At 35.3% G+C, this 7206-nt stretch overlaps 1 non-coding gene across 1 annotated transcript; it reads left to right on the top strand.

The window, feature by feature from the left end:
• Window positions 1-2944: 2944 nt before the first annotated feature.
• LOC120310005 lies at window positions 2945-3053 on the top strand. The gene has a single exon (XR_005557244.1). It is a non-coding gene; the product is annotated as a U6 spliceosomal RNA (small nuclear RNA).
• The last annotated feature ends 4153 nt before the right edge of the window (window positions 3054-7206 follow it).

Raw genomic sequence — 7206 nt, 5'->3', positions numbered from 1 at the left:
ATGATGTTATCAAGTCAGGTAATCTGCAAGCAAACAACCAAGCTCAGAGAGCGCCAAGGACTCCGCAATTTAACCCTGAGCTACATAAACTGTTCTTCCATAATCCAAGAATCAGTTGTGTTCCAGTTAGTCTATTCAAGCCAATATGAGTACAATTTATGCAGATTGGGGGGAATAGGGGCAGGTGGCACACAAATCCTATGTGAAACATTCAGGTAAACACCTTGAGATTGTTCTAGTCATTGTAGAAAACAAGGCAGTGGTCCAAATTAAAGATAAAAAAAACTTTGGTTACCCAACATTTATTTATTCATCTGTCACAATTTTACTATTCTGTTCTCTCTCTCCCTCCCTGTTTGCCTTTCATCTTTGTGCAATAGATTTTAGGTGCTTTTACTCCCAATCTCTCCATTGATGATCTGTACTCTCTGTATAGTAAATCTACTGAAATGTTTAGCCAATCTTAAACTTATTTAAGTTACCACAAGCACAGAGTTCAGGACAGGCAGGATCTCTCCAATATATTTTGCTGTTTCAAGGGCTTATAATAATAATAATTTTTATTATTTTTAGATGCTGAAAAAGCTTTTGATCAATTAAATTGGCAATTTATGTTAAGATTGGTTGAGGAAATGAACTTTGGAGATAAAATTTTACAGGCTCTTCGAGCCATTTATCAAAAACAAACGGTACAACTTATAGTTAATGGAGGTTTATCAGAGGTATTCTCAATTGAAAAGGGGACCAGACAGACCAGACCATTGTCCCCATTGCTGTTTGTTTTAACTTTGGAAATTTTATTGATCAAAATTCGGGAATCATCGAAAATAAAAGGAATAGAAATTAATAAAAAAGAATATAAATTAAGGGCTTTTGCAGATGATCTGGTTGTTACTTTATCTCAACCAATTCATTCCGTAATGGAGTTGTTACCATTGATAAATCAGTATGGACAAGTTTCAGGTTTTAAAATTAATAATAATAAGACTAAAATATTGCCTAAGAACATGACCAACTTGGGTAAGGAGACCTTGGTTAGATTGACAGGCTTTGAGGTCGTTAATAAGGTAAAATATTTGGGTGTTATTTTATCTGCTTCCAATGCAAAACTGTATAAAAATAATTATGAAATGCTGTGGGTTAAAATACAAAAGGATTTGGACAATTGGAAAAAGCTGAAATTGTCCCTCTTGGGGAGAATAGCAGCGATTAAAATGAATGTTCTGCCAAAATTTCTTTTTTTATTTCAAATGATACCTATTTTAAAGAAAGAAGCAAATTTAGATGAGTGGCAGAAAGGTATCAACAAATTTATCTGGGCAGGGAAAAAAAACAAGAGTAAAACTTAAAATTATACAAGATATACAAGAGAGAGGTGGACTTAAGATACCGAATTTGAAATTGTATTATGATGCTGTGGTCTTAACATTAATCAGTGATTGGGTTAACCTAACAAATGTAGATATACTCCTTCTGGAGCGATGGGATTTACTCTTTGGATGGCATGCCTATTTAATTTATAATAAAAAGGTTGATAGGGTTTTTAGATCTCATATCTTAAGAACTTCTTTACTTCGGGTTTGGAAGAAATATTATAGAAGTGATTCAAGAATTCCATTATGGGCTATTCCATGGCATGCAATAGAAGGAATAAGGAAAGGAGTTAAGATGGATACTATTTCTTATACACAATTACTTAAGTGGGATGGTAAAAATTGGCAATTAAAATCTACGGATGAATTAGCACAAGAAAATATTATTTATTCATGGTTTCAGTATAGACAACTATTGGAAAGGTGGAAGATAGATTATAATGTGGGCTTGCTTAGAGAGGATGAGAATTTGTTAAAACAAATTAGAGATCAAAGTCGAACCCATATTAAAATAATTTATGGTGTCTTGGTGGAATTGGATTCAGAAGCAGAGTTAGTTAAAGATTGTATGGTTAAGTGGCACAAAATTTTGATGAACTGATCTTATTAGATACATGGGAGATTATTTGGGTGAGGAATGTTAAATTCACGCAAGCCCAAAATTTACGGGAAAATTTTTATAAAATGTTTTATAGATGGCACCTTGATCCACAAAAAATGTCTCGTATGTATCCAAACCTGCAGCCTAAATGTTGGAGATGTGGTTGCTTGGATGCTACTTATTATCATATCTGGTGGTCATGTAAAAGTATAAAAGCTTTTTGGATTAAGATATGGTGGAATATTCAAAGAATTTTTAAAAGAAGGATAAAATTTACTCCACAATTGTTTTTGTTGGGTATTGTTTCTGATTGTGATGATAAAGAGATTATTTTAATGTTAAATTTAATTACTGCGGCTAGGTTGTTAATAGGGCAATATTGGAAGAAGGAATCTTTGCCTACTTTGCAAGAATGGTTTTTTAAAGTTTCTTACTTAGCGGAAATGGCAAAAATTTTGGCTTTCTTGAAAGATCAATCGCAAGAGAAGTATCTCTTGGTGTGGAAAAGATGGATAAATTTTATACAATATAAGTATGATATAAGAAAATATTATCTAGCTTTCGAATAATTTATATTTAAAGTTTAAGATATCATCTAGAAGTGTAATTATTATTATTCTTTAATTTTTTTTTTATCTTCCTTTTTTTTTCTCTTTTTGTTTTTTATATATAATGGAGTTAAAGTATTTTACAATTTGTTTATTGAGTGTAATTATATTTGCTTAAGGTTTATTTGGGCTTAAAACTTTTTTTTTTTTAAGTTCTAGTTAAGCCTGTATTCAGCTCTGGGAAGAATGGGGGAGGGTTTTGGGGTGGGTTGGGAGGGATTGGGGAAGGGGTTTTTATTGTAAAATTTTAATTTTTTTAAATAATAATAATAATAATAATAATAATAATAATAATTTTTATTTTGCGGTCACAGACCAAAATACAAGTGCAACAAAAGAAAACACAAGAAAAATATAATCACGTGCTCGCTTCGGCAGCACATATACTAAAATTGGAATGATACAGAGAAGATTAGCATGGCCCCTGTGCAAGGATGACACGCAAATTCAATTAATATTCTTCCAAAGTTTCTTTTTTTGTTTCAAATGATACCTATTTTGAAAAAAGATGCTAACGTGGAGGAATGGCAAAAAGGGATTAATAAGTTTATATGGGCAGGGAAAAAACCAAGAGTTAAGTTTAAGATTATACAAGATGTATGGGAAAGAGGAGGACTTAAGGCGCCTAATTTAAAACTGTACTATGATGCAGCGGCTTTAACGCTGATTAGTGATTGGCTTAACAAATAAAAATATCCTTTCTCTTGAGGGATGGGATTTAGTATATGGATGGCATGCTTATCTAATTTATGATAAAAAAAGTGGACCAGGTTTTTAAATCCCATATCTTGAGAAGTGCTTTGTTGCGTGTCTGGAAGAAGTATTATTATAGGTTAAATTATAAAATTCCAATTTAGGGAATTCCTGGACACGCGATAGAGGGAATATCTAGGGATGTGAATTTGGATAGGATTTCTTATAAGAAATTACTTAGTTTGGTAGGAAAGGATTGGAAACTAAAGTCTTTAACTGAGCTGAAGCAAGAAAATATTGTATACTCTTGGTTTCAGTATAATCAATTGTTAGGGAGGTGGACTCTAGACCAAAAGGTTGGAATTACTTTAGAGGATGCAAATTTGGTAAAACAGATTAAAGATCAAACTCGAGCCCAAATAAAGAGAATTTATAATGTTTTAATAGAATTAGATTCTGAAACAGAGTTAGTTAAAGATTGTATGGTTAAATGGGCTCAAAATATTCAAGAACCAATTTTATTGGATACATGGGAGACAATTTGGGTTAGAAATGTAAAATTTACTCAAGTGCAAAACTTAAGAGAAAATTTTTATAAAATGTTTTATAGATGGCATTTGGACCCCCAAAAGTTGTCCCGCATGTATCCTAATTTACAGCCCAAATGTTGGAGATGTGGAAGCTCAGATGCAACTTATTTTCATATTTGGTGGACTTGTAGAGATATAAAAGCTTTTTGGATTAAGATTTGGTGGAATATTCAAAAGATTTTTAAGAGAAAGATAAAGTTTACTCCACAATTATTTTTGTTGGGTATTACGGTTGATTTTGATGTTAAAGAAATTAATTTGATGTTGAATCTTATAACAGCTGCAAGATTATTGGTGGGGCAAAATTGGAAGAAAAATTCTTTGCCTACTATGGAAGAAAGGATACTTAAGGTGTCTAACTTAGCAGAAATGGCAAAAATTTCCGCTTACTTGAAGGACCATTCACAAGAAAAATATATTTCGGTCTGGAGAAGATGGATTGATTATATTCAAAAGAAGTATGAGATTGAAAAGTATTATCTTGCTTATGAGTAGACTTTAGGTTATTGTTAATAGTTTAATATGATTGAATTTATACTATTTTTAGTGTTATGGGTTAACTGTATTATTATTTTTATTTTTAATTTGTTAATATTTGTTTTGAAAAAGGAGTTAAAGTATGTTATGGATTTGATTGTTAGTAGAGTTGGATAATGTTATTTAGATTATGATTGTTTATTTGTAACCCTGTAATCAGCTCTGGGAAGTGGGGGAGGGGGGAGGGGTGGGAGGGTTTTGGGTTATATATTGTAAATTTTTTTTTTAAACTTTTAATAAAAAAAAGAAAGAAAAATATAATCACGAACAATTAATACCAGAAGCCTTAGCTAAGGGGAATTACAATGTTCTCTTCTAACGGTTACAGCTCTTAAAAGAAATTTAGAAACCTGAGAAGTAATATAGGAGGAGCCATCCCCTAGACAATATAAGACCAAATTACTAACATTAGAACCAGAGGGATCAATTCCAAGGAGAGACAATAATTTAATTCTGGCTGTGTTATACATAGGGCAGTATGATAAGACATGCTCCACAGTTTCAACTTCAGCCCTATCACAGGGGCATAATCGCTCACTAAATGGGAGCCTCTTGAATAGCCTGTTGAGTAGTGCTAAGGGCAAGACATTGAAACGGGCTAGGGAAAAGACTCTTCTATACTTGGGGATGGTTAGAGTATAGAAATAAGAGGCCATCCTCAATCCATAATTATTAGAATGGCTAAAGATCAAAAGGGAGCAGGTTTTGTTGGCTCTGGCTCTTAAGTATTGCAAGTCTATGTCCACAAGCCGTTGGACTACCCTAAACTGGGCCTCCTTGAGACCGTAATCTCCCAGAGCATCCCCCGTAAAACCTAGCAAGTGGAGTTTCTTTGTCAGCTCCCTCTCCCAATGAGAAGTATGAGAGTCAGCAAACACCAGGGAGAGGTAGCTACCAGGGGCTGCTGAAAAGAGCACCCAAAACCACCATTTGAAGGTGTTAATCCACGCCATGCATTCGACTGAACGAATGCCCAGTTCCAGGTACATCCAAGCAAATCCAACACAGGGAGGAAGACCCAGAAGTTTCCTAAGAAAAACAGCCTGGGTACTTTCATTACAGTTCTTGAAGCCTCGTATCCATATGGGAATTCCATAAAGAGTTTGGGCCAGGGTTTTGGCTTGATATATACGCAGAGCCGAAGGAATAAACTGGTCTCCTTGGATAAAAAAAAAAATCTTATAATCTGCTGATGGCTACAGGAGGCCGAATTCAGCACCTAGGTTCAATGATTAGTCCAAGCACCAGTATTCTGAAATTGAATGCCTAAATACTTAAAATGGAAAACCTGCCTAACAACCTTACCATTGATAGCCCACTTGTATAATTTCCGGGCTCTAGAGAATACCTCTACTTTGGATTTGTCATAATTAATAGACAAATGGTTCTCAGCACAGTAGGACCCAAATGCAGAAAATAATCTTTTTAGACCGAGCCTTGATTGTGATAGAAGGACCGCACCATCAGCATAAAGAAGAAGTAGAATCTTCGTATTTAACAACTTTGGGGCATGGGACTCAATGCGTTCAATATAAGAGGCCAGGTCAAATAAGAATAGATTAAACAGAAGAGGGGCCAGGATACAACCCTGCCTAACTCCGCTCTCAGTCGGGATAGGATTTGAAAGTTCTCCCTGCAAGCCACACCTAACCTGGCTAGAGGTCTGATTATACAAAGATCTGATTAAGAACAAAAGACGTCTGTCAATAGAACTTTTGTGCAATTTTGACCACAACAGTTCCCTAGGAACTGCCTTTAAATCAATAAAAGCACTAAAGAGTTTGCCACCTGGTGTAATAGCTTATTTATCAACCAGGTGTGCTAGGACAAAATAGTGGTCCAATGTGGCACAGCCCACTTTAAACCCAATTTTCTCTGCACCAATAATGTTAGACTCCTCAACCCAAGTGAGGAGTCTACATTGAAGATATTTAGCATACAATTTCCCAATGATGGAAAGCAGGCTTATAGGGCGATAATCGGCAGGGTTGTTCTTGTTTCCTCGTTTAAAAACTGGAATAATAATTGCTCGACTCCAAGAGATAGGAATCCTACCATAGGAATTAATATGGGTGAAGAGTGTTGCCAAAAGAGGAATGCACCACTCGGGATTAGATTTTAGCAAAATGGGGGGTATAGCATCGGGGCCAGGGGCTTTGCCTGACTTAAGTTCTGAGATAAGCTCAGAGATTTCAGCATGAGTCACGGGTTGCCATATAGGAATTGCAAGAGGCAATTGTAATCCAAGCTCAGTCGAAATTATTGAAGCCTGAAAGATTGACAAAAAGTGATTTTCCCAATCTCTGTTAGAAATACAGCAAAGAGGGAGTTCTTAGTAATCAGAGAGAGAGCTGGCAACAATTTGCCAGAACAGTCGGGTATTCTTCTGCTGGATAGAGAAGAGAAGTAAATCCCACTTCTCTCTCTCTTTAGCCCTCTTTTTCTTAACAATTAGCCCTTTATACTCCCGCTTCAGGCGGTAATAGTCCTCTGGTGGGCGTTTGTCCCCACGGTTACGGTAAAGCAAGTAAACCCGGTTAATCTGGTTCCTAAGCATCAGACATTCTTTATCAAACCAGGAATTGCTTCTTAAGTGATATGGACCCCTTGACCTATAATCGGCTCCTAGCTCCCTTTGAACACTATTAATTAGTGATTCAAAGGCCAAGACTGTCTCTGAGCCACTACTTGTTAAAACCTGATTATAAAGGCTAAGACATTCTAGAGATGATAAAAAGGAATGGAACTTTCTTTCGGTATTAGAAGACCATTTGATCCTCTTTATATAGCAGGCCACATAGGGA

The sequence above is a fragment of the Crotalus tigris genome, unplaced genomic scaffold (assembly GCF_016545835.1).
Source record: "Crotalus tigris isolate CLP2741 ecotype Arizona unplaced genomic scaffold, ASM1654583v1 scf7180000018101.4720394464:4744507, whole genome shotgun sequence".
NCBI lineage: Eukaryota > Metazoa > Chordata > Lepidosauria > Squamata > Viperidae > Crotalus > Crotalus tigris.
Note: the sequence above shows the minus strand (reverse complement) of the source record. Positions and strands in the feature narration are given on the sequence as shown.